Raw genomic sequence first — 23872 nt, forward strand, 5'->3', positions numbered from 1 at the left:
TGTGAGCAAAGGCTGCTGTGAGCTCTCTGACCACAGGCTCCTGTCATTCCTGTGCTGAGCGAGATGTTTGTAGGCGGGTGCTTGGGGCGTCGCTGATTTATCACTTGTGTTTGAAAATGGTCAGTGCTGGACCATGCATGTCCCCATGAGTAAAGCTCCTCTGCTCTTGGAAACTGAAGCGTCCTTCTGCACCCGTGGGTTTCGGGAGGCAGCAAGCAGCCTGGTTGGTGTACCTGCCTGCTGCTGATGGACATAGTTCTCACTCAGCTGTTGGTCCTCCCGAGGTGCCCTCACAGAAGTATCTGTCGCAAAGGCACTTGCAACATTTTTTTTTTTTTTTTTTTTTTCAGTTCTTGCTGACCAGGTCCTGCAATGTCATGCAGATGCTGGGGAGGACATGACAGCACAGTGACATGTGCACCTTACTGATTCTGTGCCAGGTTCACAGGTTGGTGACGGCAGTGGCTGCTTCCCACCCCACCCGCTCTGCTGCAGGGCCTTTTTGAAAGTATTTGTTGGTAACTCACAGGGATGAGAGGAACCTGATGCTTTCAGGGACCGCCCCAGTTGGCCTCAGGGCAATACATGGTGCTCTCATTTCTTAAACCTATATTTAAGCACCACCAACAAAGAAATTCAATATTCATGCTGTGAACAGACTTACCCTGCTGGAAGTTAAGTATGTGCTGAACACGGATAGTTTGGTGTTGGAGCGTGGCAGCATGAGCCAGGGAATGAGGATGGTCCGAACTTGTGCCCAGGACTCTGGAAGCATCCATACCCTGATGCTGTACGTGTATAAACCCTTCTGTCCCCATCTCCTTTCTACAGCTTGAAAGGGAGCCCTTTACAAGAATCTCGGTATAAGCTATAGAAGTTTGTGAAACACCAAATGAAGATTTTTAAAATGTATTATGATTATTATTGTTAGTCTCCTGGTTTGCACTAAAACCATTTAGGTTTGTGGGATTTTTTTTTTCAAGATCCTTCTGAATTTTGCCAGGGAAATCCCTTAGCTTATACATGGTGTGTTGTGTTTGAAAGCTGGCTAAGTGGGGAGCAGAATCTATCCCCTTAAGTTAAACAATTATTTTAGTGAGAGAGAAGTTCACATTTATCTGGAAATCTAAAAATGTTCTAGATGCTTATCGCCTGTCCCTATGCAAACTTAATTTAAAGCTTCCATTTTTGAAACAGCTGGGATGGGGTTCAGGGATCTCAAATAACAGGTTTACCCAAACCCATCCCAGTTTGTGTGTCATCTTTGTTCTCCTGCATCACTTGCATTGTTGTGTCTGGAGCTGACAATAGAAACCTTTCATCATCTCAGCACTGAGGTTTCCTTTTATCTCTGCTGTTCCTCGCATGACGTGAAATGGCAATGTGGCACTGTAGGTTTATTGGAAGGGAATTTGTTATCCTGAAACCTGCTCACTGAAATAAAGTAAGAGATTGGAACTATGTGAGCTGCTGTCTCACAATGGAAAGGCATGTTCACTAATGAGTATCTAGGAGTATTTACGTGCAAAGACAATTCTGTGTATTCACCAAGTCAGAGAAGACACCATAAACAATTACATATATCAAGGCATTCACTCTCTCCTAGTTAGCTTGGGGATGGTTCCCATTAATTTCTTTAGGTTTAGCCCAGGGGTCCTCAAACTACGGCCCGCAGTCTGGATACGGCCCCCCAGGGTCCTCAATCCGGCCCCCGGTATTTACAGACTCCCCCCCGCCGGGGTTGGGGTGGGGAAACCAAGCAGCCGCAGATGACTGCCTGCCACTGCATCCGCGCGCCCGGCCCCCTGGTTAAAAAGTTTGAGGACCCCTGGTCTAGCCCCTCCTGTCCCGGCTGCAGTGCAGGTCAAGATTTCTCTTGCTGCTTGCTGTCACCACCCCTTTACTACTGTGCAGAGAGGCTAAAGTTTGTTCTTGCCCAAAAAGGCTGGCAGACAAAGCTGGTGTACTCCAATGATAAAATTTATCTGAATTATTCAGGCTCTCGGGGCACGTGGTGCCACCCTTGCAAAGTCTATGCTGATACCAAAAAAGAATTTCAAACCACTGAACAGTGAAATAATTTGCAGTAAAAATACAAAAATCTAGCAGCACAGCTCTAACTAATCAAAGGAGTGGGGGATCTTTGATGGGTGCCATTAGTGTCAGACTGCAGAGCTTCTATTACCTTGACAGTATCACCAGGTCAGAGAACTATAGGGGAAATTTCAGCATCAGCCTCCAATATGCTTTTCAAACCAGAAACCAGTGCTGCCCCTGCGAGCCAGCAGTGGAGCCACCACAGCTAGCAGACGTGACAAAAGTCTTGTGAACATCATCAGCGCAGACTTGGGCTCTCCCCTTCCCAGAGATGTCAGTGCCCCCGGCACTGATCGTACTGACAGCATCCTCCCAGCCATCTTCAGGATGCTACAGGCTGTATGTGGTGGCCTAAATACAAGTGCCCAAATCCCCCTGAGACACCTCATTGTGTCCAGAGCAATTGTGTGGGGCTTACACAGAAGACACAGCACTGCTGAGAGACCCTCACCCTCCTGCAGCAGCAGCCAGGGTCCAGACGTGGTACCCGTGATTGCACTAGACACCCATATTTAGGCCACTTAATCCTGCTGGGGGAGATCAGTTCCAGGTGGGAACACCTGAATTCAGGCATCAATGTGGAAGTTTGGTTCACTCCCGCCTACAGAGATACATTCTGTATAATCAATGAATCTAGAAATAATTAATCTTTCTCAAACCAGGATTCAGTTGCCTGAAAGCAGGTGCCTAATGCTATTTTAGGTGGTTTGGAGTATCCCGGTTGGTATCCCATTGCTGCACCAGAAAGAACACGGGCTTCCTCTGCCTTGCATCATGTCTGTCAGCCAGATACCTCATCTGCCCTGGAGTGTCAAATGACAGCAGAAGCCAACCTTAAGGGAACTGAAGACTATACACGTTATGGTAAGGCATCTGAGTCATCCCCCAGGCTCCCTTGGCTGCCATCAACCACGTCTCTGCCGATTATAGTAGGAGCCAAGATACTGAATTTCAAGAGAAGATATAAGCCTCACTGCCCAGAGTAAAGCTATCTCACTGACAAAATCACAAGGTTTGGGACACTAAGAGCCCATTTTTTCTCTGCGTTTAGATGATTTACAGGTGAGACTGTCTGTACCACCCTTCTCTTGCCTCCCAAAACAGCGATCCAGCTCACAGGCTGATAGTTGTTTTTCAGTTGGTTTTTCACAGTCCCCCCTGTTGTAACTGTACTCTTGGTATGAAGAGGCTCGAGCATCCCATGTTGTATAGAGAAGGGTGCCACAGAACATTCACCTAGGCAATCAGCAGCAAAGTATGACGTGAAGCAAGGGGCAGGCTTAAACTTAGGTCCTCCCCTGCAAGGTGAAATAGATGGGAAAGCATCTCTTTGGGGAATCCACCAACTCTTATGCTTGGCCAAAAGCATTTGGATTTGACTAAATGTAGCTATGGCAAGCAGCTGACAAGATGGAGATTTTACCGTGAAAACAGAGCTACAAGGCAGATTTTGCCAGAGCCAAGCGGCAGCTTAGGGTGGGACTCACAGGATACACTTTTTGGACTGAGCTGCCCAAGTGGGGCTTACAATTGCCGTTTGTGATTTACACTTCCTTTCTGTCTGTGTCGACCCTTGGGAGAAATAACAGGTAAAATGGGCTGGAAAGTATGTCCTCTCAATCAGTAAGTTGAAAAGGATTCTTTTCCCAACTAGAAAACATTTTCTTTCCTCTAATCTTCTCTTCCTGGGGAAGATACCTAGGTAAACTTAGAAAGGTTTAAAGGTTTTAAGATATCTAGGTAAACTTAGAAAGGTTTTTCTGTAGAAAGCTACAGAAAAATCTGCATAATTAATACTCTTGGTTTTAATTTTGGCTACTAATCAGTATCTGTACTCGTCATCCATGTAACAGTTTAACCATCGTGTAGCATAGTTTCCTAGAAGTTTCAGAAAATGGGGTTGCAATTGCTTGTAGGAGGCCGTTTTTCCAGCCCAAGGCACAAGCAACTCTACCTAAACCATTCCTGGCAGATGTTTGTCTAACCCGCTTTTCAAGACCACCAAAGAGGTGCAGTCCCCATTTTGCTGAGCTCTGTGATGAGGAGTGGGTGGCAGATGCAGGGCCTGGATGCAAGGGTGGGAGCAGGTTTGCATGGCTTGCTCTTCTACAGACTCTGGCTGAAGCTCCAAGTCAGAAGATTGCTCAGCTGTAGCACAGTCATTAAGGACATTCCAAATCAATCCAATAAGATTAAATTGAAAAATGTATGTAAGCACTTTGCTGAATGACAACTGCAAATGCGTTTGAGCATGAGCTGGGATTACTTGCCACCGTACTATATCAGTTGGTGCCCCGCTAGACCGAGATTTAACACGACAAGAAGTTGCTTCAGCCCCTTGCGAGCCAGCAAGTTTCACAGGGAACAGTACGTGTTGAGTGTCCTCTGAAGTAAACTGCTGCTTAGTGAGATTACAGGGCAAGTGCTCGTTTTAAGAGAACAAATAACATAGGTAGACAGATACACTAATCTGCTCCCATCCCATTTTCAAAACTATTTCTAAACTAGAGAAGTGTGTATGTCACCCACTGGTGCAGACATCTGTGCTGACAGAGGACCACATGGAAGGAAACTTCAGTTTGGCTTTTTTTTTTTTTTTTCCCCCCAAACTGCCTCAGTCTGAAGACCGGACAAGAATGTACTCACTCCTCAAACCTGCAATGAGATCCTGCAAACAGAGCTATATCCAGCAAAGTTTTATAGACTTGGGATTATCTCCAGCATCTGTGCAGGAAACATGAGAAAGGACATTCACTCTCCATGGTTTAAGATGTTGCTAATGAGGGTAAGGTTGCCTCCACTACCTCTTGTCAGCTCTTCCACGCACATTCAAGTTATTCTATCATTTCAAGCCCTCGCCTCCAACAACAAACTGCTAAGGGCTCTTTTCTAAAGGCTACCATCTAACGGGTCTTGTGCTGTAGCACACCTGTAAAAGCAAGACAACTTGACTGAAAGCATTCTCTTTGGCATCTGCCACTCTCTCCTGTATTGCTGGTTTGTGTGTTGTCTGACTAGAAAAACATTTCTCAACCATTTCTCTGCTGCTCAACTGACGGGAGAATTTGGGACCAATAACATTACCTTGGTTCTTTGTGATAAAATGCATCTTTAAAGAGCAATACTGGCATGACTGTTTCAAGCATCATAGCACAGCTCTTTTCAGTCAGCTGCCATCCAGGACTAGGACAGCAACAGCCAAAGCCACTAGAGTCAACTGGAAGTAGCCAAAGCAGCATAAAATTCCTTTAAAAACCCCAGCACTTTCAATTTTTTTTTTATGATTGACAAAACAAATATAGCCTCAATTGAAGGGGCAGATTTCTGCAAATGTACTACTTAAACTCACAGTGTTTTAAAGGTTTACTTCTGCGCTTCTAATTCAACATCTGGCTACACTGCCCTGAACAGATCTGCTTCTGTGCTCAGAAGCTCCTTTAATAAGGATCTTTGATTTGTTGTTTTTAAATTACAGCTCACAAAACATCAACATTCTTTTCTGCTACTAGGAAATAGGTAATAACCAACAGAGGGAAAACATGCATACAGCTAACCTTGTTGTGTGTAATATGTATCTTTTCATTTAAATTCACCAGTGAGTAATAGTGATGTATTATTTAGGAGAACGCCTTGCCAGTGTCTGCTAATCACTCTTCCTAACAGTAACAGATACGCTGCATGGTCCAACAAATTGTAAGTCAATCTTCAGGTTCAGTGCAAGGCAATATCCTGAAAGAAAAATTACTTTGGCAGTTTGCGATCGGCAACTTGAATTACGACCTTAGTACTCTGAGCATCACACCGTTTCATTTAAGAAGCATGACCACATGTTTATGAAGTGAGGACTGGTTTTCTATTTCACTGCAGAAGCCAAGTTAGAAATCATAAAGATAGCATGATATCCATAGCCTGCCAGGGGAGGAAAAATCAGGAACTGTTAAGTATAAAAGGGAAATAATGATATATATGCATAATGTTTTATATAATATATAAAATACTAATTATAATGTTGGGCTGGCGGTTGCTTAGTAAGAGAGCTTCTGTGCTTGTCCCATTGCTCTGAATATAAATGTGTTATTCATTTTTTCCATTGTGAGTACCAATTTTTACCAATTTATCGGAAACATCTGAATGACTGGTGTCCCCTGCTTCCAGAAAGGCCACTTTGGTATAATGTGCTCTGCAGCATTGCTGAAATGTGGGACAGAAGAGAAGCAAAGGCCAGGGGCTGTCTCGCTTTGCGTCCCCCTCGGCAACACGAAGGACGAGGCTATGATCCTGCAGGCTCTGCCCTTGCTGTCAGAGGTCAGAGCTGACTTGCCTGAGCACATGGGGTTAGCTCGAATGGTGCCCAGCACGGGCAGGGAGGACCCACTCCTGTTATTAATCCAGAGGAACAATGACAGGAGCCAAACACAAAGCAACTGGCCTGTTGGCAGAGCCAAAATGCATCAGGAAAAAGTATTCAGAAAATCCTTCCTCCGTCACCCCTCAAAAGACAGGGCAGGGCTGGGCAGAGGGAAGCCTCAGAAGGGTTGAGCCAGGTAACACAAACCTCGTGGCATGCGCCAGGTGAGGAGCTGCCCAAGCACAGAAGGGGGAGAGGTGACCTTTCCTGGTCCTGTCTCCCGCCATGCCACCCAGAGCCAGGCAGGGTATTTCTGACTTGCTGCCTTCAAGGCCTAATCAGCTCAGGCTTTGTTTCGAATGAGCCAGGAGACACCCCTGAGTCACGCATCACAACAGTGATCCTTCCATCCTAGGTCAGACATAGGCAGCCCTCCGTGGGGCAGGAGGGGACAGCCTGCACGGACACTTGAGCTGGCTCCCAGAAGGTCAAGGGATTCACCAGGAGGGGGGATACCAGCAAGCCAGGGCTCGGGGGGGTTGGCAGCTTAGCACCCACCTGCTCGCCCATCTCCACATCGAGAAGTGGATGCCCTTGGAGCAGCTGGCCAGCAGCTCCCCACCACTGCAAGCAGGAGGTTTTGCTCCCCACTGTGCCCAGCTCCCCAGCCAGCTCCCAGCCTTTAGGCAGCCCTGGTGCTCCCTGGCTGTGAGCTTTGTAACCCTTGCCCCACAGGACAGGAGTCTTCTCCCCCGGAGGTTTGTGTGTGCCATGGTGGTCAACCAGCACCTGACTGAGGGCAAGGAGACAGTGGCACTGTGTGGTGGGAAGTGGTCAGAAGAGGAACAGAAGTGAAGCAGGAGGAAGAGGAGCCACGTTCTCACTTCCATTCACCATCCTGTGCTGGGATGGAGGCTCCCACCCTGCCAAGAGTCCTGCAGCTGACTCATTGAAATCAATTCAGTGAGGTACGCCAGAAATGAAGCTTGTGTTTTGATGTCCTCTGCAGGAGTGCTGCAGCACCTTCTCCAGCCACATTCAGGAGTACTGGGATCCAGCACATATTGTACATGGACAGCAAGAGAGATGTTGAGAAGTCACCTCTCTCACCCATTTCCCCCCCCATCCTTCCTCTCACCCTGCTGTGTTTCCAGGACACTCTCCTCACTTTTTGGCTAGGAAAGTCCGCTGGCACAGTTTTACATGAGCAAGGACTCCTTCCACAGAAACAGGAGTAAGTTTTTCTTATCTTGTCTTCTCCCTGCTTTGAAGATTTGCATTTAGACCTCTGAACAGGTGCCTAGTTAGTTGTCATGGCTATTTCGGCATTTCTAGTTCAAGAGGACAGTAACTCAGGCTGCTTTTTCTGCTGGACTGCTGAGCCATGGAGAGAAGCCACCACACCGCCTCAGCCAGGCACTCCGTCAGGTGGCTTGAGAACCCAGGCACAGGGATTATTGGTCCCCTATAGAAAGGGAACTGCTGTTCCCTGATGGAAAGCCATGACCAAGAACGAGTCATGATGTAATTTAAACACACCGAAGAAGTGTCCAAATGCACTAATTGCATCCACAATGTAACATGGCCTCAGCACACCAAAGACCCTGGCCCCTCCAAGCCTGCTGAACTAGTACCTAAGCAATTGTGTTACTTACTTTCACCTTTCCACTGTCACTTTCTTTTATTGCCTCAAGCAGTGTTGAGTTTTCCAGAGTGTGGACCATGTCTGTTTGCCTGTAAAGCACTCGGCACAGTGAGCTTTCCTTGGCCGGGTCTCCTTGCGTCCCATGCTGTTGCAGATGCTCCATCTGCACAAGGATTTCACCTCCTCCTTCAGACACAGGGAAGGAGAATAGGGAGGTGATGAATCCTTTGAATTACAGGCTTTAATATACACACATGGTAATGCTTCTGATTCCAAACCGCCAGGCGCAATGGGACATGTTCGTGCTGAAATGGAAATACAGTCCTGTTAGAATAAAGTTCACCATACAAACCGGGCCGTCTCATTCAATGATTTTATTTCACTCAGCCAGCACCCCAAATTCTAAATCAACAAAGTTCACGGTGGCACAGATGTGGCCTATCACTCAGGCTGTGAGCATCAAGTAACACATGGCATGCTCAAGTTATGGACGTCTTTAAGAGCTCTTATTTGACCTTGGTCCCCAGCAGCAAACTCCTTTGGATCTGATGGGGATGTGATGAAGTAATCCCTTCTTCAGTTAAATATGGCCTGAAAAGCAGCTGTTTAATAAGCTGCAGATGTATTTAGGGGTCTTCAACATTTAAGATTACTTCTTATTTTAAAAGAGCTCGGGAGTGTTTATTTCTGTGAGAGGGTGCAACTCCACAAGTATTTATTCTTGCATCCTAGAGCTTCTCAGCCTCTCTCAGCAACTCTTCCTGAAATCCTTTGACTTTACTGTATAGAAGGATCCTGAAAGTGTAGGGAATAATCTGTTCCCTTACCTCAGTGCACTTAAGATGTATAACCCTGCTGCAACAGCCCCGTTATCCCACTCAACGCTGTCAACTATATATGCACCTAAAAGAAATTAAGTTTGCGTTGAAATATGCATGTGTGTACATGGACTCTACACACACACACACATGCATACACACATTTCTTTAAAAAAAGACGTCAAAAGCCTTTAACATACACCCATTTAAAAACGGGCGGTGAGTGTTTTGAGCCCAGATGAACACATCTCACTTCAAGCTCTCTAAGTCTTTAACTCTGCAGCTGCATCCCTGCAGCACCGGCAAATATGCTGGAGCTGGACACCTGACACGGCCAGGCACCGCTGGGCTAGCGCCCTCCTGATTCTGCTCCCCACACCTCTGAGGAAAGAGGAAACACCCTGGCATGGTCCTTCCCCAGAAAACTGAAACCTGAAGTCAGAAGCACACGTCACAGCCTTGCTGTTGCCTCAACTACCGATCTGCCAGGACAGTGCCAGAGCGTCGCCTCTGATATCTGTCAGAGGTGTTAACATCCAGTTACGAGAAAAGAGCCCTGCAACCAAGGGAAAAACTGATGCTGCCTTTTGGTAAGCTGAGAGATTTTTGTTCCTGGGAGGGAGGGTATTTTTGTCAATTATGAAATAAATAAAATCACTATGAGATGTGTTTCCATTAAATTGAAAACAAGGGCTTCTTTTAATGTGTAGCTATTCTTCAAAACTACAAGAGACACCTTAGACAGAAAGATTTGGCTAATGTATGCGAGCGGGGCAATTAAACTGTCTAGCATTATCAAAGACTAAAGCTATCTTGATCAACGTCTGAGACCTCCCCAAGTTTAGGAAACACAATTTACCTTTCTCCTTTTCTTATTCTGTTCTTTTTACATATCCATCGGCATGGCTTTTTATTCTGGCAGTGTTCAGAGTTCATAGCAAACTGTTATGTGAGTTCAAAAGGCTGATGCAAAGAATGGCACCGGGCATTACCCCCTGCGCATCGGTATTTAGGATCCCCCTGCCTCTGTGGGGATTAGGTTACTGGTGAGCAAGAAGTCCTTCGTGGTCAAAAATACCCTGGGGACAGTCCACTTCCTAACTTTTCATAATAAACAGCAACAAAAGAAAATCTGCCATGTGCACCTGCAGGCACAGCCGCTTCTCTTCACTCTCTCACACAGGGTTGGGGTGTCCCTCCCTCTGCAAGCTGCGGCTCCTTCCCTCACCCCAGGAGGAACTGGGAGATGCTCTGCCTTGAGTTGTGCTCCCCAAGGGTGGCGGAGCCTGTGCTGTCCTTTTGCAGCTACAGCAATGAGACAGCGAAGCGCCGTGCACGGGGCCACGCTGCTCCTGCTGCCCCTGTCACCCCACAGGAAGATAACCCTACAGGGGCAGAATGGGGGAACAATTTTCTCCAGCTTTTTGCCCATTCAGTTCCCTGAATGCAGCAAGACTTTCTTCGGGAGCATCATAAAGCAACTCGCTGAGAGAACACAGGAGAGAGGGGGAGGAGGGCTGCGCAGAGGTTGACAGGGGAAGGAGCAAAGTTAAAGGGAGTATAACCTCACATGGACATCTGGGCTCATAGCAGGGGCTGAACCACATACTCATGACTTCTGGCCATCAGAAGATGAACCTTTGAAGACTTGCTTCAGCAGCAGGAGTCCAGCCCTGCTCACGGCCCATCTGAACTCTCTATCTGGTCCCCAGGAGGGTGCAGACAGAGCATCCTTCCCCTCCAGCAACTGAAACAAAGACAAAACCAGCCATCGCCTCTTCCCTCACAGCCCAGCCCGAAGGCTGTGCTTGTTACCTCTCCTGACCGACTGGTAATGGCACATTGGGTGGGTGAGGACAAGATGTTGGTGCTCACTTGCCCCTAAAAAGAAGCATCCATCCAGGGAGTGGGAGCTGTGGGGTATGATCCAGTCGGGCTTTTGCAGGTACCTGTCTGCTGCATGGGGGGACACCTGGGCATAGCTGTGGTGGAGATCACCTCATGCTTTTGGCATCTCCTCCACACCCATTCCCAGTGCTGCTTTCCTCACCCTTTCTCCAGGCACCCAGCAATTTATTGATCATATCTTGGCATCATTTTGAAGCCTACCACTCTGCTAGGCCAAGCAGCCAGAAATTACTGTTTGGGATGTGGCAACAGTAGGGTGGGAGGCTCCTCCAGAGCCAGACATTGCAAGGAGTTAGGGAACAGGGCCCTGAGAAGAGCTTTGTGCTTCACCCAAACCACTCCTGACTCAAATATGGCCTCAGACATGGTCTCATATAAGCAGAGCAAACTCCCTGACCTGCCTACCTTCTTGCTCACAGAGCTGCTTCATGGGCTGCCTACTAATGCTGTGTATCACGCATGGCCTGAGAAGCAGATCTAAAAAACTGTGTTCCCTGGGGGACAGTGATCTTGCAGGGTCTGAATGCCAAAAGCGAGGAGGATGCTGCCACTGACAGCCCCCCTGCCCCGACGCAGGCATTTTCTGAGGTTACCTGTAAGCCCTGTGGCCTGCGTGGGGTGGTGCTGCCCTCACCTCCATGGCATTAGCCACACATATTTTGCCTAAGCCACGCACCAGGTGCCTTTCATAAACATGGTGTCCCTTGCACAAAGGCTTATTTATATATTGATGACTGATTTATCCCAGCGGACTGGGATGTCAGGGAGATATTCAGTATGTGTTTCTGCCCTGTGGATGTGCCTTCAAGCTCATTACCCTAAGCACTGGTGGCTAGCTTCCCACAGCAGCATGGGGTTCGGTCTAGGCTTCACACCCTACCCCACGAATGAACAGAACAGCTCACGCAGAGCTCCATGCCACAACGTTTTACTGGTTTGATGCTACTGACCTGGAAGTGTTGTTGACAGACTAATCTGGAATGAGGGCACTACAGACATACCTCAGGCTGTTTTCATAGCAGCGCTGCTTTCCCTTCTGATGGGTGTTTTGGTGGGGATTTGTGCCATCCAGGGAATATCTGGAGAAAAATTTTCTGAAGGGAGCAGCTGACTGGCAAGGGACCCAGCTGCCCTTAAAGCTGTCATGTGAGATTTTTCACAGGATGCCAGAGAGGGCACGAAAATCAGCAAGATCACAGGTTTTCCAGGCATGGATTCCCAGTCACCCTACCTGTAACTATTAACACAAGCATTACTTCACAGTGAATGAACTCTACCCGCTCCCCTTGCAGAGACGTGGCACAAGGGTCTTGCAACATTTAATATTATTTAAGCTCTCAAAATAGGGCTCTAACAAGGCTTAAATGCTGAGTTTGTGCTCAGCCTTCCAGAGGGAAGTTTATTTCATCCTGCAGGCCTAATATCCATGGACTTGAAAGCAACTCTGGTAAAAGTAAATTAAAAAAAACCAAACAAACAACTGCTGTTTTACATGTGCATAAGCATATCTGCATATTTTTATGGTTATTCCCACATGGTGGTATTTGAAAATGCACCCTATGAAGTTTCTGGCCAAAGATTAAATGGTATAAATATAAACATAAGAAAAGCCGGGGGGTGGGGTGGGGTGGGGTGGGGTGGGGGGCTTGCTATACGTTATTGTCTGCAATAAGCAGAACACTGGCGCTCCAAGGGAAGATTGGGAAGCTCCAAGACTGAATGTAGCCCACCGATGTGTATGTATTACAAGTCTCCATCTGCACCCACACTGCACAGAACAGAAAGTGTTACCAACAATCCCTGTGGTCCCTTGAGGCTCAAGATGCTCTAACCAGTCCTTGTGGCTTGGAAAAAGTTGCCTGCAGGTTAGTTAAAAGACTTGTTGTATAAATAGTGTAGTAAATGTACATGTATCTTCCAAAGATGTGGTCTTATTTTGACAGGTGCTTTGGGACGGGGAAAAATAAACTGGGAAATAAAAGACCTTTTTTGATTAATATTTCTGTCATTCTCTTCCCTTGCTTTTCTCAGCAGTTTCTCTCCACCTCCAAGATGCAGGAGGAAGCCTGTGCTGACTACACTCCTGCAGTTCTGGCTAAGACAGGAACTCAGTAGGCTCCTGGAGGTCCATGTGCTTCAGCACTGTCCTGGTTTCAACTGGGATAAAGTTAGTTTTCTTAGCACCTAGTACAGTGCTGTACTTTGGCTCTGATGCGAGAACAATGCTGCCAGGACACTGATGGTTTTGGTTGTTGCTGGGTGATGTTTATACCAAGTCAAGGATTTTTCAGTTTCTCAGCCCTGCCAGCGAGAGGGCTGGAGGGGCACGGGACACTGGGAGGGGACACAGCCAGGACAGGTGACCTGAACTAGCCAAAGGGGTATTCCAAACCATATGGCATCATGCTGAGTATATAAACTGGGGGAAGAAGAAGGAAGAGGGGGACATTTGGCATTATGCTGTTTGTCTTCCCGAGTAACCATTACACGTGACGGAGCCCGGCTTTCCTGGGGATGGCTGAACACCTGCCTGCCCGTGGGAAGTGGTAGATGGATTCCTTGCTTTGCGTTGCTTGTGTGCACAGCTTTTGCTTTACCTATTAAATTGTTCTTATCTCAACCCTTGAGTTTTATGTTCCTTTCTGATCCTCCTCTCCATCCCTCTGGGTGAGGGGGAGTGAGCGAGCAGCTGCGTGGGGCTGGGCTGCTGGCTGGGGTTAAACCTCAACAAACATCCAGAGCCGGCTATAGGCATCCATATGGATGAACACCTGACTTGCAGCATGTATTAGCTTTACCAGCACAGCTACCACTTCAGTGGCTTCAGTGCTTCTGTGGCTGAACCATTATCCCATGGCATGTTCAGGTACAGCATAGGCCAAGATGTCTGCATTTAGTATGAGAGCCCGTTAGCACAAATGACACATGCCAAAGCTTCCTCAAGTTGGTAACAAAAAAAAAGGAACTGCCACTGGAGAATTTAAGGGTCCTTGAGAAGAACAGAAAGAAAGAAAGGAAGAAAGAAGGAAAGTTGAGGAGAGTGTCCTTGGAAATGTAAAGAGAGGGATGTAACTACTGGAGGAGAAAAAGCAACAATTGATGTATTTAAGGTATTATTAACCTCAAAAAATAAACTAGAAAACTTGCAAAAGGTGGCCAGAGCAAGAACCCATAAGTACAGGAACTTAAATGAGTACATCTTCATGAAACTGAAGTCTCCATCTTCAGGTTCCCCAGAGTCTCTGGGTGTTTGGCCAGCAGGACCCTCAGCAAGGTCTGCAAGTCACCACTCGGTTTCACACAGCTATGAATATCTCCAGTACAGCGGACTGGCAGAAGAGACACTCGGCTGCTGATTGTTTGACTGCCAGCTATCCAGTTTCAACACTTTGGTAAGACACAACGTTGGGACATACCCAAGAGAAGACAATGGGGCGTTTCCAACCCCTCTGCTACCCTGAAATGTGGAGCTGGGTCTGCAAGAGTCAAAGAACGGCAAAGTTGCAGAAAACAAACTCTTCTCTACAATCCTTCACTGAACCAAATCAGAAAGAAGGCAGAGAGAAGGACAGCGAGAGGTCAGTCCAGGAAAGAGAAGGCCCCAAAATGGCATGTGCCATCCTCCAACTTCTTGATGGATTCACCTGTAGCTACCTGAGAGCCCTGCCTGGTTGCAAGTCAGCACAATCTGCTCAGGCCAGGCTGTTTGGGGTACCCGCACACTGTGCCAGTCTGCAGAAAATTTGCCTGCCCTGCCAAAGAAAGGAGAAATGTTCTTAGGAGGTGAATAAACACAGTATGAAACAGTAAGTGCACGTTCAGTATTAAACATTATGAGACAGTGTTCAGTATTATACAGGCAAGCCCTGGGACTGGGACTTTGCACGTAAATATGGTGTCATATGAACATTAAAATAAACATGCACTAACCCGCACTGTGTGTGCAAAAAGGACACAAGCAATCCTTTTCAAAAGAAGATATGCAGCTGGTTGCACACTTGCCCTAGGCAGAGGGGGAGAGGACAAAGATCTAATGTTAATGATATTCTTTAATATAGGTATAAGCTGAAGGGACTAAACGTTACCTGGTGTGCCTGTACCGGCACAGCCTCTTCCTTCCCCTGTTTGGGGATGTGTCACTGCAAACACAGGGACTGCTGCCATAATGTGGCCTTAAAAATTCCCCATAGCTGCCACAGTGAATGTGACAATGTTGCACTGGCAGGGATAAGACTAGATGACAGAGCTGGCTTCCGATTCTCTCATTTCTATGGTCCTAGACAACTGCCCTACCACTTAAAAGACACTTAACAGCAGTAATCACAGAATCATAGACTCATTTAGGTTGGAAAAGACCTTTAAGATCATCAAGTCCAACTGTTAACCCAGGACTGCCAAGTCTACCACTAAACCATGTCCCTAAGCACCACATCTACATGTTTTTTAAATGCTTCCAGGGAAGGTGATCCCACCACATTCCTGGGCAGCCTGTTCCAATGATTGACAACCATTTCAGTGAAGATATTTGTCCTAATATCTACTCTAAACCTCCACTGGTGCAACCTGAAGCCGTTTCTTCTTGTCCTGTCACTTGTTACCTGGGAGAGGAGACTGAGCCCCACCTGCCTACAGCCCCTTTCAGGCAGCTGCAGAGAGCGATAAGGTCCCCCCTCAGCCTCCTCCTCTCCAGGCTAAACACCCCCAGCTCCCTCAGAAGTTCCTCACAAGACTTGTGCTCCAGACCCTTCACCAGCTCCATTGCCCTTTTCTGGACACGCTCCAGCACCTGGATGTCAAAGCATCTACTGAGATACATTTCTGCTGCATCTCCTTCCATGGGATCCCACTAATATATAACGAAAGAAGGATTTTAAGAATTTTAATAGATTGATGGATTGACGCAAAATTGATGCAAAACCATGAGCTTCTTCTAACACTCTTTGACAAATCCACTCACTGGTGTCACAAAACAACTGATCTGACCTCCTTCTTTGCTGATATAAATTCATGCCTGAGTTGTGGTTTAGATAGGTGTCCCGGTTTCAGCTGGGATGGAGTTAACCACCTTCTCGGGAGCTATTGCAGTGCTGTGTTTTGGCTGTGGTGTGGGACTTTTCAGTTCCCCAGGCCTTGTTAGTGAAAAGGCTGGAGGGGCACAATGAGCTGGGAGGGGACACAGCCAGGCCAGCTGACCAGAACTAGCCAAAGGGATATTCCATACCATGGGACGGGCTGAGCCTGGTGTATATACCTGGGGGCTGGCCGGGGCGGGGGTCGTTGCTCGGGGACTGGGTGGGAGCAGCTGCGCGGTGCAACACTGGTTCCTCCCCTCCCGTCCTCTGGGTTTAGTCTTTCCCATCCCCTTTTCACTGTAACTGTTACTGTCACTGTTGTTATGATTGTTCTTTCATTTTTTTTTTAAATTTCAATTATTAAATTGTTCTTATCTTAACCCTGGAGTTTCACATTCCAGCCCTCCTCCCCATCCCTCCGGGTGAGGGGGAGCGAGCGGCTGTGGGGCACTGCATCACCAGCCGGGGTGACACCATGACAATAGGGTACAGACCTATAATCTCAGCCCAGCATTTGCACAGGGCCAAGAGCTTAAAGCAAACAGAGCATCCAAGAGAAAGGTAAGTTTTTAAACACCGTTTGCCAGCACTGGGTCCTCATGCCTGGCTACAGTACAACACTGGGCTCAGTCTGACCTTGATCCAAACCGAGGGCTTATAGAACTCCCTTGATCTGGAAGTGATTTATTATCTTAAGGGTCAAAGTTCTACACTCACTGCCCAGAAACCCTGTAATTATTCCCTTTGGGGGAAAAAAATTCAAAACCAACAACGCACAAAACCAAAATCAAAAGAAAAACCACAGGGAGCAAATACACCCTTTGAGGCATACAAAATTAGAAGGACTGAAAGCAGCAATTAAACCACAAAACAGATAGCACCATAAATTCCATCCTGCAGATGATCTTTCCCTATGTCCCCTTTTCAACACCCATTTCATTAGCTCTGCCCCTGTCTGTCATGCTGGACAAGCACAAGGCCAAAACCTCGCCATGTGTGCTGGCACAAGCTGGCACAGACGTGACACAGTTTGCCAAGCCCGTCTCCTTCTGAGGTTATCACCAACTTGCCACTTGACTCAAGGGATGGTGTGCCTGATGTCATTGCTCAGACATGCTCAGTCTGATTTGCTGCTGTTGGCAAAGACCTACAAACTCGCTATGGAAGCCAGTCCTCCAGCTTCTGAGTGTAATGTTACTATACTTAGCATTTTCCCAGAAGGCTAAGGTGGAATGAGCTTTTTTTTTCCTTTGTGGGTTTTTTTTGTACCTGATGGGATTAATTGTGCAACAGACATGTGAGAGACCTGTGATATTAGATCCAGTCTTCACAGTAAATTATTTGGGCTTTGCTTGCTGAATTAACCAGGTGATCAGGGCAAGGGTGCATGTCCAAAAGTTCAGAGGTTAAAACTGGGATGACCAGTCCCACATAAATAAAAGTCATGTGATGCTACAGGATCTTCAAAGTGCTCACTGTGGATGAAGTCCTGTGTTTCATCTTTCTTCTAAACTTATTCGTGTCATATAATCTATTGATTTACAAGTGCTGAGGAAAAGAAGTGCCAAACATGTCTGGGGCTAAAAGCTGTCATGTGGACTCCAGAAATGTGTTGCCCTTGCAGCATCTCACGGAAGATTTTCCACTTGGCAATAAACAAGTCCTTATAAAACGAAGGCAGATTTTGTGACATGCAATCCACAACTTCAAGTGGAGGTCAGGATACCTCACATGGTTAACATAACAAGAAACTTAGAGAAGAAGTAGATAAGGACTCACTTAATGGTGTATCAAAGAAGCTCTTACGAGGCTTAGCTTTATTTAAAATCTGATTTTTAAAGGAGTCACACGCACAATGTGAGTGTTACTACCTGCACCATTCCCAAATCTTCTCTTCCAGCCTATCAAAGTCTTTGCAATGGCTGCAAGAGCCATTCCTACATGATTTTACAACAGCTTTGATCAATTAATTTCAGCCGAGTTCCAGCACAAGCAAAAACGAGCATGGTCAGAGCAGGTCTTTCAGCCTTATTCAAAGAGCGTTCTTAGTTTGATCACCATATAATGTTCAAGTTTATAGGCATCTCTTTCATAAATTTTACAACCAAAACTGCAGAGCACAAATAAGTGGGGCAGAGATCACTGACACCATACTTCACCATTGTTTTTCAGGTCATTGCAGAAGTTGTGAAACATATTTGTAAGAACTGAGGTGACAGTACACCTGATCAGGATCAAAAGCTTCTGAACAACATTGCTTCTGGCTGGCCTTTCCTTGGGAGAGAGACTGTGAAAACGAAAGGAGGCTGAATGTAGGACAGCTGAGATGGAAAAAAAATAAAGTTTGGGGAGCTTCTGCTCGGTAGGGAGTGTATGGATACAAGGACCCAAGAAAAGGGTAAGGGAAAAGCTTTTCAGCTAGTGATGTGGTGGGGAACACAGGAGGGCTGTAAGGCAGGACATCGTCTCTCTACAGTTGATTTTTCCTGTGCTTAGAAGAGCAGATCTTGTAAATAAAGAGATTTGCACCAAAGATACTTGACTCCAAGACAAATGTCATCTCTCCACGTATGCTCAGATTGGTTTTACATATGGCGCTAAACACAAGACTTCAAGAATACCCACGTACTTGCATTACCAAATGCAGCAAGATGCTAACTGCTGAAAGCACTGATGCATGGAGCACTGTACTGGGTCTGGCTGAGCCCACAGCATCCCTCACAGTGCTGTGCTTGTACTGAGAGCTAGAAAGGTGGGGGTAACACAGCCGTGCTTTGGCTACTTGCTGGCTGGCAACCAAGCACCCCACAGCCACACATTCACACCCCCCTCACCCAGAGGGATGGGGAGGAGAATCAGAAAGGAATGTAAAACTTGAGGGCTGCTCAGAAGAAAACTAACTCCATCCCAGCTGAAACCAGGACACTACTGTTGAGCAGTGCCCGCACGGCACCAAGGGTGTCTCTCCAACCGCCCCCCCACCTCACCAGTAGGCTGGGGGTGGGCAAGATCTTGGGAGGGGACACAGCCAGGGCAGCTGATCCAGAGTAACCAATGGGAGATTCCATACCATACAGCGTCTGCTCAGATATAAAAGCTAAGAGGAAGGAGGAAGAAGACGGGGAAGGGGCGGGGGGTAGCATTCGTTATTTACATTTGTCTTCTGAAGCAACTGCTACGTGTACCATAAGCCCTGCTTCCCGAGACGTGGCTGGGTATCGCCTGCTGATGGGAAGTAGAGAATAACATCTTCTGTTTCCCTTTGCTTCCGCATGTGTGGCTTTTGCTATTGCTTCTTTAAACTGTCTTTATTTGGACTCAAAAGGTTTTTTTCCATCTTATTTTCTTCCCACCCTGTTCTGCTGAGGAGGGGAGTGATAGGGTAGCTTGGTGGGCACATGGCACACAGCCAAGGCCCACTCACCACAAGCACATGCACTGAGATGAATTCACCGGTTTGCTGAACGTTGAGCATAGCTTTGCATGACACCAGGGGGATTTAAAATAGCTGGCAATAGCCATGTAAGCATTCCCCCACCCAAAACTCATTGAGCACAGTTAGGTGGTGTCTGAACTGTCCTTTGGGCATGCCATGAGCTAGAAGACAGCTCCGAGCAGTACCATACTTTTTAAAATTCTGCCTGGTGCCATCCATAGCCACATCTGTCAGTTTTCAGACATTTACAGGTTCATTTCCTTGCATGCTGACACTTCTAGTGTACATGTTTATATGTATGAGTATGAATGTTTATATTCAAAAGTATATCGCTGGTAGCAAACTAGATCCTGTCACATATGTAAACTCATGATAACCTGTAAGTTAGAAGAGGAAAATAAGGAGAAGCCAATAATTAGACCTTTCAGCTTAACTTCAGTTCCTAGGCACTATTAAAGCAAATACACTGTGTACACTGAAATCTACTTAAAGATGGACAGTATCTAGAATGGATTTGCTAAGTTGTGCCAAACCAAATTATTTTTTCTCCTACCACAGCATAGCAGATTTTGTGAGCAGCAGTTGCTGTTGACTTTAGTAAACTTTGCCACTGCTTCTTTCTATCAGACCACAGAATCACAACAAATTAAACTTCCAACAGCACAGGTGCAAGGCCAGAAAACACTTCTCAGCGATGCAAGTGATATTCTATTGAAACCAAATAAATCAAAGAGACTTCCATGCACTCCTTTCTGGAACTCACTACTTTCAGAAATATCATAGAATCATGGAATGGTTGCTGATTCCTTAGCCACTGAGTGGTCTACACATAAAATTCAAGTCTCTCCAGTTCATAGACAAGGATGTTACACAGACAGTGTCAGAAGCTTTGCACAAGTCCAGGTAGGTGGCATCAGTCACTCTTCCCTGATCCATCAATGCTGTAACCCCATCACAGGCCACCAAATTTGTGGTGGCATGACTTGCCCTTAGTGAAGCCATGTTGGCTGTCACCAATCACCTCCTTATTTTCCATGTGCCTTAGCACAGTTTCCAAGGCATGGAGGTGAGACTGACTGGCCTGTATTTTCCTGGGTCTTCCTTTTTTCTGTTTTTAAAACTGGGGGTTACGTTTCCCCTTTTCCAGTCAGTGGGAACTTCACCAGACTCCCATAACTTCTCAAATACGATGGACAGTGGTTTAGCCACTTCATCTGCCAGTTCCCTCAGGACCCGCAGGTGCACCTCACCAGGTCCCATGGACTTGGCACCTTCAGGTTCCTTAGACGGTCTTGAACCTGAACTTCTCCTACAGCGGGCAGTTCTTCATTCTCCCAGTCCCTGCCTTTGCCTTCTGTGACTTGGGTGGTGTGGCTGGAGCACTTGCCAGTGAAGATCGAGGCAAAAAAGTCATGAAGTACCTCAGCCTCCCAGGTAACCAGTTGTCCCGTTTCCTTCCAGAGAGGGCTCACACTGAGAATTAAATGTTAAAGAGTGTTAGACCTTAACACAATGTTCACAATAAAGGTGAACATAGCAGCAGCAGTAAAGTTCTTTACCATCCCTAACCATGCAAATCATTCAAAGAAGCAACACACAGAAACAGAGTGAAACTTCAGAGCGAAAACATACATGGAATTGAGTTTAGCATTCAAAGACTGTACAGGCATGCCGAAACTATTAATTCTTCCCTTGCAGCAGTGTGAGCAGAAAGGCTTGTTCCACTGGCTTCTGGCCAGGTCATTTCATCAGCCAGGCGGACAGAATAGCCAGTGAGCTCCTGTCAGCAGTCCCAGCACACGCATGAATTGTAACAGCTGCCACTGGAAAACAAAGTGGCTGCACTTATCAAGAACAATGAGGGAATACAAAATCCCTAACAAAGACCCTGAGAAATGTATAGCATCCAAAAGTTGCCATCCAGAAACATGCGTCACAATGACACCTTCCTTTATTAAAGTAAGGGCCTTCCATTTAGCACCACAATTACAAAGCCAGAAATGTCCACAAAGAGTCTTATGCTAATTAATGATAGATGGACACAATGAGAAAGCTGAGATCACAGGAAAAACTAGAATAATAAAATGATACTGTTATCAATGTAGAATGAACAAATTGCTGAATAAACACATTTTATCAGACTGAATTAAAGAATTACCACTAATAGAAATGGCTTCAATTTGGTTTGAGCAATTCACCTTCTTTACTAGCCTAAGGTCCCAAGGGAAGTTACAGCCAAGACACTTTCTCACCTTGCTGGTGGTCAGCATCTATATCTGCAGAATGTGAGCATATGGCTTGCTCTTTCACCATTCCTGGAAAAAGTTGTCCAATGCATAAATGGCCAAGTTCTCCAGCTTACTGTAAAAGCATGGGGATCTACACAGGCCACACTAAAATCCTATATTTTTCTGCACATTATAGAAGTTTGGCTTATCGCCTGCCCATCACTTCCACTTTCACAGATGACCTAAAATCTTTTCAGACCCTCAAGAAGTATGATGCAATAATTAAAAATTAGTCAGTTATGGGTATCACTACTTTTTAACTCAGGAAACTATACTGGCTAATCAAATAATAGCTTGCTGATCACTTTCAGAAAACTAGTAAAGGTGCTTTTGATACCTGTGCACACAGCACATACATGTGCTGCTGTGTATTCACATCCTCAGGAACAGAAAAAATGAAGGGTCTTGGTCAAAACTCAAGTTTCTAATTTAAAGTGAGAGTCAAACTTCTATAACAAATATGCATGTCTCCAGCCTAAAACAAAAAAAATAATTTTGATGGTCTTTTATTAAGTTTAAGGAACAACAAAAAAAAATAAAATAAATCAGCTGTTTCTGATCCCCATGCTCTTCAGCCTTTAGGTATTTTGCACTTAAGCACAGGGAAAAAAACATATTATTTTATACTTTTATAATTATTTTTATACACTTTTCTAAACAAACTTATTCCAACACAAGATTAGTGGGAAAGGTCATCTCTGCTGTTCCTACTGCATATAAATCTGAGCCTCTGGTATGAAAAGTTGTATTTATAATCCAAGGAAAAGAACATGGATTGTCTGATGTACTACCGAAAGTTAACAGGTCCCAAGTTTAGATTGGGAATAATGTCATTCTTTGACAAACAGCCACTGTTTATTCAAACCCAGCTGTCTTTGGCATATCAAATCTGTCAGAGGTGCTTACAACAGTGTATAGGTTACTATAACACACAACATATATTCTCATTGAAACATGTCCAATCACATACCTTTCATAATTTTCATATTTGATGACAAATTTAGATTATTATGCACCATATAATGTTTTCAGAACAAGCTTCTATTTCCAGGAGTGATGTACAGTTAAAGATATGAAATGATGCCATGCATCTAAGAAACAACGCTTTCTTAGACCATTCAATTAAAAACAATAACGGAGAAGTTCAGAGATTTATAATTACTATTTTAATTGGTGGGAGTTTAAACTTACACTCTTAATTCATATGTAAGCATGTAAAGAAAAGCATTATGATTGTCAATGACTCCTGGCAGTGAATACTTCTGGATTTCAGAAGCGTTACTTGGCACACTTGAAAATCAGTCAGCATCTATTTAAATGTCCCCCTAAACCCACAGAAACCTAAGTTTGAGTAGCTAGGTATGAGTTGCCTTATGTTGCAATATTAAAAACTATTCTTTCACATTTACATGAAAATTTCATTACATATGCAGAAATTCATAAAAATGTATGACTTTATCCATCATAGAAAATATATCCATGAGTTGCAATCTAATATATATAAAGTTCTTAGCCTTGGACATATTAGCAATATTTGGGTCGCTATAAAGTACCCTTATCTTCCAGAAGGAAAGCTCTTGCAGGAAAAGTGCAGTAAAAACAGGCTGGTCTGACCCTATTCCCATGGACCAGAGGATTAAAGAATGACAGATCCTCTCTTTCCTCCGCATGTGTTCATTTGCATTGCTCTGGACTCTACCGGGTATTAGCCAGCCTACCTCAAACACGGTGCTTATGCAGAGAAGAGTTTTAAGTATTGAAAGGAGATTGGGGCTAAGAAAATGAACAGAGAAAATAGGAAGCAAACTGGTAGCAGTTTGCTATATGCAGAAAGCATAGGAAAATAGTTTTCCAGTGGGAAGGGGCTACACATGGATAGAATTAATGGGATCTATGTTCCTCAAGGACTGCTCTGAAAACAGGATGTGAATAAAGCAGAAATACAGCACGTGCACTGAGGAGGGAGGAAAAAATTAAAGAAAAAGAGAATGCAAAAATCAGACCGAGAAAGAAGCAAAACAACACCAAAAATATAAATTATACCAGAGCACATAAGCATCCATTAAGTATAGGAAAGAAAGGAATGAAGAAGAAAAAATTAGAAAATTAATATGAAGTTTTATGAACTCTCTTTCTTGCATTCCTGTGTTCTGAATTGAGGCTGCAGCTGAGGTGCAATTGCTTTGGGATAACAGATCTTCTCAGTCCCCTTTTGCCAAGTACCGAATTTGTAAAGGCTTAATTGGTGTTCAGTATTAAT

At 45.5% G+C, this 23872-nt stretch overlaps 1 long non-coding RNA gene across 1 annotated transcript; it reads left to right on the forward strand.

Moving 5' to 3' along the window:
- Positions 1 to 2255: 2255 nt before the first annotated feature.
- LOC130145156 (uncharacterized) lies at positions 2256 to 12422 on the forward strand. Its single transcript, XR_008820388.1, has 3 exons — positions 2256 to 2961; positions 4716 to 9498; positions 9831 to 12422. It is a non-coding gene; the product is annotated as an uncharacterized LOC130145156 (long non-coding RNA).
- Positions 12423 to 23872: the final 11450 nt, after the last annotated feature.

This window comes from Falco biarmicus, chromosome 2 (assembly GCF_023638135.1).
Source record: "Falco biarmicus isolate bFalBia1 chromosome 2, bFalBia1.pri, whole genome shotgun sequence".
Classification (NCBI taxonomy): domain Eukaryota; kingdom Metazoa; phylum Chordata; class Aves; order Falconiformes; family Falconidae; genus Falco; species Falco biarmicus.